The 12,362-nt window shown below is 53.3% G+C and overlaps 1 pseudogene; it reads left to right on the top strand.

The window, feature by feature from the left end:
- The first annotated feature begins 789 nt into the window (after positions 1 to 789).
- LOC140470089 (ras-related protein Rab-7a-like) lies at positions 790 to 11,062 on the top strand (annotated as a pseudogene).
- Positions 11,063 to 12,362: the final 1,300 nt, after the last annotated feature.

Genomic DNA, 12,362 nt, shown 5'->3' with positions numbered 1-12,362 from the left:
ACCTCTCTGCTCTGACTATTCCTGCAGAGATAGGGAGGGGGTGTAGGGGATGGAGGAGGGGACGGGGATAGGGAGGGGGTGTAGGGGCTGGAGGACGGAACGGGGATAGGGAGGGGGTGTAGGGGCTGGAGGAGGGGACAGAGACAGGGAGGGGGTGTAGGGGCTGGAGGAGGGGACAGAGATAGGGAGGGGGTGTAGGGGCTGGAGGAGGGGACAGAGATAGGGAGGGGGTGTAGGGGCTGGAGGAGGGGACAGAGATAGGGAGGGGGTGTAGGGGCTGGAGGAGGGGACAGAGATAGGGAGGGGGGTGTAGGGGGCTGGAGGAGGGGACAGGGATAGGGAGGGGGTGGAGGAGGGGATAGGGAGGGGGTGGAGGAGGGGACAGAGATAGGGAGGGGGTGGAGGGGCTGGAGGAGGGGACAGAGATAGGGAGGGGGTGGAGGGGCTGGAGGAGGGGACAGGGATAGGGAGGGGTGGAGGAGGGGACAGAGATAGGGAGGGGTGGAGGAGGGGACAGAGATAGGGAGGGGGGTGTAGGGGGCTGGAGGAGGGGACAGAGATAGGGAGGGGGTGGAGGAGGGGACAGGGATAGGGAGGGGGTTTAGGGACTGGGGGAGGGGACAGGGATATGGAGGGGGTGTAGGAGCTGGAGGAGGGGACAGGATAGGGAGGGGGTTTAGGGGCTGAAGGAGGTGACAGAGATAGGGAGGGGGTTTAGGGGCTGAAGGAGGTGACAGAGATAGGGAGGGGCTGGAGGAAGGGACAGGGATAGGGAGGGGGTGTAGGGGCTGGAGGAGGTGACAGAGACTTTGAGTTGTAGTTTGGAAGTTGTACATTTTGAAGAGACACTGAAAGAATGTTAGTTTAATTCTGCTCCCTGTCCCTTATCCCAGGGACTGGGGCTGTTGCAGGTGCGGGCCAGGTCTGTCCCTGCCTTACGATGCTGGGAGACAACAGATCTTCAGAACTAGAGCCTCAAGGAGCGTCCAGCAACAGACGAAAGCACCTCCCAGAGGCTGGTGGTAAACTCCGAGGGGGAGGGAAAACAAGGAAGTAGCTAAAATTCCCTAAAAACTTGGCCACTTCGGAGTGAAGTTGGGGCTTTAAAGGCGAGAAGTTTGTATTTGCCCGAAACGACAGGGTGGGTAAGGTGCAAACGTTCCCCCTTTTCTCATTTAAATTATTTCCACAAAAAAAATCGGATTGTTTTATATGTCACTCAGTCCAAAAACTTTATATCAATAGGCCCTGGAGTTCTCCGTCATCTTTTACAGCTTCTGTTTATCAAACTCGGGCTGAGGGGCCAGTTCTTGTCAATCTTTGAAAAGAATCTTTGAATTGAGAGTTGATTCGAAGAGGGCGATGTTTGCAGGCATTTTATAATTTACGAAGTTTTGGTCGTGTCTGTGACAACAAGAGACACGTATCCGCAGCTGAGTTGTGTAACGTTGCAAGGAAGTAATTTTCATGCAGTTCGCACCCGTTGGCAAAGAGAAGTGTTTGTTTGCAAAATATTTCTGTCTCCTAGACATCATGAATAAACAGGACGTGCTGAGGAAGGGTGGCTGAAAAGGTGTGTTGCTGGAAAAGCGCAGCAGATCGGGCAGCATCCAAGGAACAGGAGAATCGACGTTTCTACAGGAAGGGCCCAAAACTCCTGTTCCTTGGATGCTGCCTGACCTGCTGCGATTTTCCAGCAACACCTTTTCAGCTCTGATCTCCAGCATCTATCTGCAGTCCTCACTTTCTCCTCTGAGTAGTGTTGGCACTAGACTATGTACCCAGACAACCAGTTAACGGTTTGGGGCACTGGGTTCGAATCCAATATAAAAACAGATCTTGACCATGAAACCATCGTAAGGACTCATCTGGTTCACCAATCTACTTTAGGGGTTAAAGGGTCGATACTGAGGGAGTGGGCACTGTCGGAGGGTCAGTGCTGAGGGAGTGGGCACTGTCAAAGGGACAGTGCTGAGGGAGCGCCGCACTGTCAGAGGGTCAGTGCTGAGGGAGTGGGGACTGTCGGAGGGTCAGTGCTGAGGGAGGGGGCTCTGTCAAAGGGACAGTGCTGAGGGAGTGGGCACTGTCAGAGGGTCAGTGCGGAGGGAGTGGGCACTGTCGGAGGGTCAGTGCTGAGGGAGTGGGCACTGTCAAAGGGACAGTGCTGAGGAAGCGCCGCACTGTCAGAGGGTCAGTGCGGAGGGAGTGGGCACTGTCGGAGGGTCAGTGCTGAGGGAGGGGGCTCTGTCAAAGGGACAGTGCTGAGGGAGCGCCACACTGTCGGAGGGTCAGTGCTGAGGGAGTGGGCAGTGTCAGAGGGTCAGTGCTGAGTGAGCGCTGCACTGTCAGAGGGTCAGTGCTGAGGGAGCGCCACACTGTCAGAGGGTCAGTGCTGAGGGAGCGCCACACTGTCAGAGGGTCAGTGCTGAGTGAGCGCCGCACTGTCAGAGGGTCAGTGCTGAGTGAGCGCCGCACTGTCGGAGGGTCAGTGCTGAGGGAGTGGGCACTGTCGGAGGGTCAGTGCTGAGGGAGTGCCGCACTGTCAGAGGGTCAGTGCTGAGTGAGCGCCGCACTGTCGGAGGGTCAGTGCTGAGGGAGTGGGCACTGTCAGAGGGTCAGTGCTGAGGGAGTGGGCACTGTCGGAGGGTCAGTGCTGAGGGAGTGCTGCACTGTCAGAGGGTCAGTGCTGAGGGAGCGCCGCACTGTCAGAGGGTCAGTGCTGAGGGAGCGCCACACTGTCAGAGGGTCAGTGCTGAGTGAGCGCCGCACTGTCAGAGGGTCAGTGCTGAGTGAGCGCCGCACTGTCGGAGGGTCAGTGCTGAGGGAGTGGGCACTGTCGGAGGGTCAGTGCTGAGGGAGCGCCGCACTGTCAGAGGGTCAGTGCTGAGGGAGCGCCACACTGTCAGAGGGTCAGTGCTGAGAGAGCGCCTCACTGTCGGAGGGTCAGGGCTGAGGGAGTGGGCACTGTCGGAGGGTCAGTGCTGAGGGAGTGGGCACTGTCGGAGGGTCAGTGCTGAGGGAGCGCCGCACTGTCGGAGGGTCAGTGCTGAGGGAGCGCCGCACTGTCGGAGGGTCAGTGCTGAGGGAGTGCCGCACTGTCGGAAGGTCAGTGCTGAGAGAGCGCCGCACTGTCAGAGGGTCAGTGTTGAGGGAGTGCCTCACTGTCGGAGGGTCAGGGCTGAGGGAGTGGGCACTGTCAGAGGGTCAGTGCTGAGGGAGTGGGCACTGTCGGAGGGTCAGTGCTGACGGAGTGGGCACTGTCGGAGGGTCAGTGCTGAGGGAGCGCCGCACTGTCGGAGGGTCAGTGCTGAGGGAGCGCCGCATGCTCAGGGAGAGCCACCTTTCAGTCAAGTGTCTGAAGAGAACCTATAGTTTCCACAGCCTTATTTTTGAACATGTTTGGGAGGGGGTGGAGTGGAGGGTGCTACGTGAAAGGAACACTTCTGAATGTCTCAGTGTTGATCCCTCGATTAGCCCTCGTAAATAAACATACCATCTGGGTTACTGTCACACTGGCTTTTGGTGGGAACTTACTGTGAGAAAATCGAGCTGTGGCGATTTTCCACGTTAAGGGAGAAGCCCACTTTGGGAAAGATGATTTAATTGGGGGGAGGTTCTGTGATGCTTTGGAGTTCCTGAAAATCTCTGGACAAGAAGTTCCCTGTCACCTTCCTGGAACATCACAATTGATTTCCAAATGAAACCTCCTTAACTGGGTAAAGATAGCAGCCAATACCCAGATCCCACAAACGACCAACAATATATTTTTTTCCCTCTTTATTCTTTCATGGGACATGGACATCCTTGGTCAGAACAACATTGGTCACCCATGCTAATCCATGTGAGTCTGGAGTCAGGTCATCCCAGACTGGGTAAGAACAGCAGGTTTCCCTGTCGACAAAGACATTAGTGAACTTGATGTATTTTTACATGAATTGACATCCATTGTCATCACTGAGAGTAGCTCCTGGTTTTTAAACGAATTGAATTTAAATTCCACCACAGGCTGTGGTAGGATTTGAACCTGTGTCCCCCCCATGGTTCCTGGTGACTCTACCACCACACCCCCTTGAACAAACCAGTCCTGTGATGCCTGGTAACATGTATCCCATTCTCTGTTCCAGAACTCCGATTCCACAACATCCAATGGGAAAATGGCGAAGACTGTTCACCTGAAGGTCGTCCTTCTCGGCGATTCTGGGTAGGATGGGCCAAATGGCCTGTTTTTCCACACTATCGGGACTCTATGATTACTGTTCCGTAGGGTAGGGACATCCCCTTTAATAGGCAACCCCTCTCTCACCCTCCCCATCCTCCCAAATATCATCCATCTCTGAGGCTGTTCCTCTCAGGACACACATAGAGACCAGGAAACTCCAACACATTGTATATCAGGTTACCATCTATGAGCTATTTGCTAACCAATCTCAGTTGCATCAGCACCTCTGCTGAACAAAGCATTTAAGATAACCTTTTCAGAATTAACCAGGAGATTGAGGAACCCATAGCCCCAACCATGGCAATGGTCTTATCGTCTGAAGTTTAAACTCCTAATAGTGGCTGAGATTTGGCAGTCTTGCGCACTTGTCCTGATGAGAGCAAATGGAAAACTTCAACAATTGGTCTCTCTTTTCTGCAAGATTCGAGTTGTGTTACAGAACGATTCTTCAGTCTGCTGTGTTTTATCCAGTAACACTATGAGGTAACAGATTTGTGTAATACCTTTCCTGTACTTAAAAGGCCCTAAGTTGCTTACAGGAGTGTGGATTGAAACAGAAGCCACTGATGGAGACAGTAGGAGAGGTGACCAAAAGCTCTACCATCAATGACCACCTTAATGGTGGAGGGGAGAGAGAGAGAGGTAGGATAAGGGCTGCAGGAGATGACAGATGGGGGAGGTGATAGAGATAAGGAAGGGTATAGGGGCTGGAAGAGGTGATAGAGATAGGGAGGGGGTGTAGGGGCTGGAGGAGGTGACAGGGATAGGGAGGAAGTGTAGGGCTGGAGGAGGGGACAGAGATAGGGAGGGGGTGTAGGGGCTGGAGGAGGGGACAGAGATAGGGAGGGGGTGGAGGGGCTGGAGGAGGGGACAGAGATAGGGAGGGGGTGTAGGGGCTGGAGGAGGGGACAGAGATAGGGAGGGGTTGTAGGGGCTGGAGGAGGGGACAGGGATAGGGAGGGGTTGTAGGGGCTGGAGGAGGTGACAGGGATAGGGAGGGGGTGTAGGGGCTGGAGGAGGTGACAGGGATAGGGAGGAAGTGTAGGGCTGGAGGAGGGGACAGAGATAGGGAGGGGGTGTAGGGGCTGGAGGAGGGGACAGAGATAGGGAGGGGTGTAGGGGCTGGAGGAGGGGACAGAGATAGGGAGGGGGTGTAGGGGCAGGAGGAGGGGAAGGAGATAGGGAGGGGGTGTAGGGGCTGGAGGAGGGGAGGACAGAGATAGGGAGGGGGGTGTAGGGGCTGGAGGAGGGGACAGAGATAGGGAGGGGGTGTAGGGGCTGGAGGAGGGGACAGGGATAGGGAGGGGGTGTAGGGGCTGGAGGAGGGGACAGGGATAGGGAGGGGTTGTAGGGGCTGGAGGAGGGGACAGGGATAGGGAGGAAGTGTAGGGCTGGAGGAGGGGACAGAGATAGGGAGGGGGTGTAGGGGCTGGAGGAGGGGACAGGGATAGGGAGGGGGTATAGGGGCTGGAGGAGGGGACAGGGATAGGGAGGGGGTGTAGGGGCTGGAGGAGGGGACAGGGATAGGGAGGGGGTGTAGGGGCTGGGGGAAATGGACCAGGAGAGAGTGTGTAGTCAATGAGATGAGGTGACGGTGATTGGGACCTTGATGATTACTGGATGCAGTTCTCCAGACTGAGGCTAAACCTCTTCCCTCGGGTCGGGGAGTCCAAAACTAGAGGGCGTATTTTTAAGGTGAGAGCAGAAAGATTTAAAAGGGACCCGAGAGCCAAATCTTTCAGAGTGTTCTGAGTGAATTGAATGAAGTGCCAGAGGAAGTGGGAGATGCGGAGACAGTGGCAATATTTGAAAGGCATTTGGACAGGTACCTGAATAAGAAAGGTGCACAAGGAAATCTGGTCAGCATGGACAATTTGGACCGAAGGGTCTGTTTTCAAAACATGTTTTATTGGAACATTCTGCATCCGTGGATGGAAATGACAGGCCAGCAGACACAAGGGGCAAAGGGCCTTCTGATATATTCATTGACCCTGTCTTTGGTCTGTTTTAGGGTGGGGAAATCGTCCCTCATGAACCAATATGTGAATAAGCGTTACACCAATCAGTACAAGGCCACCATCGGAGCAGATTTCCTCAGCCACTTCATCATCGTTGACGGTAAAAACGTCTGCGTCCAGGTTTGTGACAGTAAAAGACACTTTACCCCTTCACCCTGCCCCAGCCAGAGCTCAAGGGACCACCTTCCACCCCTCCATCAGGCACTTGAAGGCACAGCCGCCAATGGCTGAACAGGAATGTGGGGATTGCTCAAGGGGCTGGAACTGGAAAAGCACAGATTTCAGAGAGCCATGGGAGGGGACAGAGACAGGGAGGGGCACAGGGGCTAGGGGAGGGGACAGAGACAGGGAGGGGGCACAGGGGCTAGGGGAGGGGACAGAGACAGGGAGGGGGCACAGGGGCTAGGGGAGGGGACAGAGACAGGGAGGGGGCACAGGGGCTAGGGGAGGGGACAGAGACAGGGAGGGGCACAGGGGCTAGGGGAGTGAACAGAGATAGGGAGGGGACACAGGGGCTAGAGGAGGGAACAGAGATAGGGAGGGGACGGAGATAGGGAGGGACGGAGATAGGGAGGGGGCGGAGATAGGGAGGGGGCGGAGATAGGGAGGGGGCGGAGATAGGGAGGGGGCACAGGGGCTAGAGAAGGGGACAGAGATAGGGAGGGGCATAGGGGCTAGAGGAGGGAACAGAGATAGGGAGGGGACGGAGATAGGGAGGGGGCATAGGGGCAGGAGGAAGGGACGCAGGGGTCAGAGGTGACAGATGGAGGAGAGTTCAGGAGGAGTATAGGGGCTGGAGGCGTTTCCCCAGAGAGTGTGGAATTGCTCCCATGGGGAGAATGTGGGATTTGTCCCACAGTATAGCCTTGCTGTAAATCTTCATTAGTTAGGAGAGTGTATTCTGTCTTGATTGTTTTTTTTATTGGGATCGTTCTCTTGATTAAATCCCAACTTTTTCACACAGAGGGGTGGTATGTGTATGGACTGATCTGCCAGAGGAAGTGGTGGGGGCTGGAACAACGTGTCTATGTGGGTTTTTCTTCCCACAGCTCCAAAAAAGTGTGCAGGTTAGGTGAATTGGCCAGATGGAATTGCCCATAGTGTTAGGTGAAGGGTTAAATGTAGGGAATGGGTCTGGGTGGGTTGGTGTGGACTTGTTGGGCCGAAGGGCCTGTTTCCACACTGTAAGTAATCTAATCTAATTTAAAAGGCAGCTGGATAGGTATACGAATAGGAAGGGTTTAGAGGGATATGGGCCAAGTGCTGGCAAATGGGACTAGATTATTGTAGGATATCTGATTGGCTGTGGATGAGTTCTGTACACCTCTATGATTCTAAGTGGTTCAGTGGAATTGTATCCAAGCATTTGGGGGGTACAGGAATGATCGCACGAGGGGGGAGAGTGTGATGGAAGGTGTTGTGGGTGAGGGGACGTGCACCAGTGGGTGGGAGGGCAGCTCACGTGGAGCAGGCACACCAACCTGGATTGGAAGGGCCGAATGGCCTCGTCCGATGGGGTGGGGGGTGGTTCTGTAGAATGAGGGGGTGAATGGATCTCAGTCAGGGTTTCTACAATCAATGTTTACCCCGCTCCTAGCTCTGGACACAGCCGGCACTGAGCGTTTCCACTCACTGGGCTCAGTCCTGTACAGAGCCGCGGATTGCTGTGTACTGGTGTTTGACGTGACCTCGGAGGCTTCCTTCAAGGCGCTGGAGAGCTGGCGGAAGGAGTTCTGCTCCAGGCTGACCCCAGGGACCCAGACAGCTTCCCGTTCCTAGTCATTGGGAACAAGACTGACCTAAGGAGCGGCAGCAGCGAGGTAAGGTTTACACAAAATACACCACCCTCCGCGCCCAGCACTGAACCACAACATCCCGCATTTCCCTGAGACACACTCTCACCAAGTATTTGGGTGGCTCGTCTGTACACTAACCTTCTGGCACACGCCACCAGCTATTCAGCTGTACCATGCTGCACAGAACAGCCTCACCTCTCAGACGAAGGTGGTATTTGGCAGGTCACAGGCTTGTCCTTGTCCGGTACATTCTCTCTCAGTGCAGGAGTGGAGCCAGTGGAGGGTGAAGAATCTCTCTTTACGGCTTTCTCGAGCTCCTGTCGTTATTGTAGTCTGCTCGATAAGTCATGGTTTTCAGGAACACCAACCAGAGGCTAAGTGAAACAACGTTACCCATAGGAATCAAAGTTAAAGTCATAGCTGGGCTGCTGAGATCAGGTTTTGCTCAGAAGATTTTTAAAAAAACACGTAAAGTTTGAAATACCGTGTCACACAAGGACACGGATAAAAACCAATACAGTACGAGCACAGGCCCTTCGGCCCTCCAAGCCTGCACTGACACATTTCCCCCTTCCATACCAAAACTGTCTTCACGCACAGGATCCATATCCCTCTATTCCTTTCCTATTCATGTGCTTCCTGAATGTTGCTGTTGTGCCTGCTTCCACCACCACCACGACCTCTGGCAGTGCATTCCAGACCCTCACCACCCTTTGTTAGAAAACTTGCCTTGCACATCTCTTTTCAACTTTGTCCCCTCCTCACATCTTGAACCTTTGTCCCTGGTCATTGACCCAGTGCACCCCAGGGAAAACCCTCATACCTTCAACTCTATCTACGCCATTCACAATCTTATAAACTTCTATCAGGTCACCCTCAACCTCCAGTGAAAACAAACCCAGGCTATTCGACCTTTCTTCATAGCTAAAATCCCACATACCAGGCAATGTTCTGGTAAGCCTTTTCTGTCCCCTCCCTAAAGCATCCACAATCCTTCCGGTATCAAGAGTGTGGTGTGCTGGAAAAGCACAGCAGGTCAGGCAGCATCCAAGGAGCAGGAGAATCGACATTTCGGGCATAAGCCCTTCATCAGGAATTTTCTGGTAGTGTGGAAGGTTGTGAATAAAGCCTTACAGTGGAGTCTTTGACAGAACTGACAATATTGAAAAGGTTCAGTCCAAGTTCCTCAAGTGTACCTGTACAGAACACCTCTACAAATGCAGCCCACAGTCCCTCAGCTAGTACAGGTATCTTTAAAAAGCTTTAAACCAAAGTTTATGATGGTACCAGAGCTGTTTGAAGGCAGGATGTAGAACATAGAACAGTACAGCACAGGAACAGACCATTTGGCCCACGATATTGTGTCAAACATGACACCAAATTAAACTAATCCCTTCTGCCTGCCGTTGCGCCATTGGTATATTCATGTGCGTATCAAAGAGTCCCTTAGATACCCATATCATATCGGTTTTCACCACCACCCTGAAAGAATGTTCCAGACTCCTACTACTGAAAATAGCTTGCCCCTCAGATTTCCTTAGAAGACCCTCCCACCCCCAGTAGGTGCAGAAGGAATCCCCTCCTCCTCTGCCTTTCTCCTCCCTCCATAAAGTCAAGAGTCTTTGTGAGCTGTGGAGGGAGGGGTGTCGGGGATTCTCTGGGATCTCGGATCTATTCCTGCTGTTGCTAATCACACTCACTCGGCAGGTCATCTCAAAGCGGGTGGAGGATTGGTGCAGTGCCCACCATCTAAAGTACATCGAGACCAGTGCCAAGGAAGCCCTGAACGTGGAGGCGGCGTTCCGAGAGGGCGTAAGGCTCGCATTGAAGCGGGTAAGGTCCCAGGGGGTGTGAAAAGGTTTCCTGAGGTTGGGTGGAGGAGATGGGTTGTAGTCTTATCTGAGTCAAAAGAATAATGGTCCTGGGTTCCCGCTGCCAAATACCAGTGCATCGTATGCCATCCCTCCCTACATGTCCAGTGTGGGGCGTTTGGAGATCGAATTTCCTGTCAGACCCCAGGATGGGTCAGCTGAGGTGGAGTGACAGAAACCTAGGAAGATCCTCCCGACAAGCACGGAAAAGATGCAAGGACCAACCCACTATCCGTGGTTAACCAGAAAGAGAATGCAAACCTTAAAAAGAACCAACTTAAAATGGTGCCAAAGGGTGTTGGGTCAGAGGATTAGATTCAGTGGGGCACAGAATTTGAATAGGACAGAAAGCTAGTCAGAAATACAAGAACAGATAGCGAGAGAGTCTATAGACACTTAATAAAAACGTGGGTCAGTCCTTTGGAAGGTGAGTGTGGAGAATTGAACATGGGAAATAGATGGGTATTTGTGTCAATGTGTTTAAGGTTGGAGAGACTGGATAAACACACAAGGGAGGTGAAGATGGAGGAATATGGAATTTGTGGGGCGGGGCAGGCCAGCACTAGTGTTGAATAGATGGGCAGAATAGATGTGGTGGTATGGTTCACTCTGATTCAGAGGCCTGTCGATTCTCCCACAGCTGAGAAGTGAGAACCAGATCTCCGACCAATTTGACCAGATTCAGTTGACGCCAGATGAAGACAGAGGGCAGAGGATGTGTGCTTGCGGCTGAACCCAAGGCAGCTCTGCTTCCCGGACCAGTCGGCCTTCCCTGGGCGTGTGGACTCAGCTGTGCTCCCTCGCCCTCAGCCTTGCCTCTGGGCTCCCCTCCTCCATCTCAGTCCTCCTCCCTCGCAGGCGTGGCCTCAATCTCCGGGCAGAACCCGAACACTCTGCCCTCCTCTGCTGTCCCATTTTGAACCCAGCGCTTCACCTCCTGTCTTCGCCTTTTCTCTGTCCCCTCGTGGTAGTTGCCGGGATCTGCTCATTCATTTCAATAAGTGCTAACTTAAAGACCAACGAGAACGGAGAACACTAAAACAAAAACAGCTGTTAGTCCAGAGATCCGCAGGCGATGTTCTGGGGACCCAGGTTCAAACCCTTGGCAGGTGGTGGAATTTGAATTCAATAAAAAAGAATCTGAAATTAAGAGCCTAACGATGAATCCAATGTCAATGGTCAGAAAAGCCCACCTGGTTCACTAATGTCCTTTAGGGAGGGAAACTGCTGTCCTTACCTGATCTGGCCAACATGTGACTCCAGACCCACAGCAACGTGGTTGACCCCTTACTGCCCTCTGGGCACTGGGACTGGTCAGCAACACTCCCATCCGATGAAAGGGGAAAAAAAACCAACACAAAACCCTGATGAGTTCACACTCAGTCTCTTGATCGCTGCTTGCTCCCTGCTGGTGTAAATCCAAACAAATCTCCTTTCATTGAACAAGGAGAAGGCCATTCGGCCCCTCAAGCCTGCCCCGTTCTGGTGGCAGTCTCCCCACGTAAGCTGCTGAAACCTGCTCTAGCCTGGACCGAGCTCCCAAAGCCCAGAGAGACCAAAGTGAGGGTTCCGCTACAGGACGATGCTGGTGAAACGCCTGAAGAACCATGCAGCCCACGGCATACTCATGGTATTGGATGGGAAACACCGCAACCAGTTTGTGCAAAGGGAGCTCCCGGTGAGCGATTCGGGCCTCAGTAAATTGGCAAACTCCTGACCTCTTCCAGAAATGGTTCTTTGAGATCTTCCTGACCACCTGAAGGGGCGCAGTCTTTCATCCGGAAACACCGTCCCTCTATTAAACCCCCCCACCCCAAACAGGTTTAGAGAAGTCCAGGTCCAGGTCTGCACAACAATGCCAAAATAAATCCACTTGGAAATTAACACAGTGGATGGGGGGGACCTGCGATCTCAGTCCAGGAGGGGTTACGGTGAATAACATTGATTCGTTTTCCGACAAGAAACAGCAAGGTATGGGAGGGCTGGGGTTGCAGATTTGGAGGTGTGTGTTGGGATGAAGGGTAAACGAGTCACGTCAAAACGGTTTCAGAGAATGGTTCCTGAGAACGGACTATACCCCCTGAGCTGCACGCAGGGGAAAGCAGGGTCTGACGAAGCACAGCAGACTGCGCCTTGCTATCCTGAAGCAGGCAGGTCAGTCTCTCACACTGTCACAACTTTAGAGAGACATCAAACCCAGGCAGCACTTCACAACAGCGGGAAAATGCACAGCTCTGGGACAGAGGGAGACAGTTCAGAGCCAGAGGAGAGAATGGGAGGGGAACATCCATTGCACTGAATGAATTGCGAACCACACATACTTTCAGTAAATTTAACAGGACATTAAAAAAAAACATCATTTGCTAATGATCTGATAGCGTCAAGTTGCACAGCCTTTCAACATTTGAGGCAGAGGTAGATAGATTCATGATACACGTTATGGGGCAGTAATCAGACC

The sequence above is a fragment of the Chiloscyllium punctatum genome, chromosome 50, assembly GCF_047496795.1.
Source record: "Chiloscyllium punctatum isolate Juve2018m chromosome 50, sChiPun1.3, whole genome shotgun sequence".
Taxonomy (NCBI): domain Eukaryota; kingdom Metazoa; phylum Chordata; class Chondrichthyes; order Orectolobiformes; family Hemiscylliidae; genus Chiloscyllium; species Chiloscyllium punctatum.
Note: the sequence above shows the minus strand (reverse complement) of the source record. Positions and strands in the feature narration are given on the sequence as shown.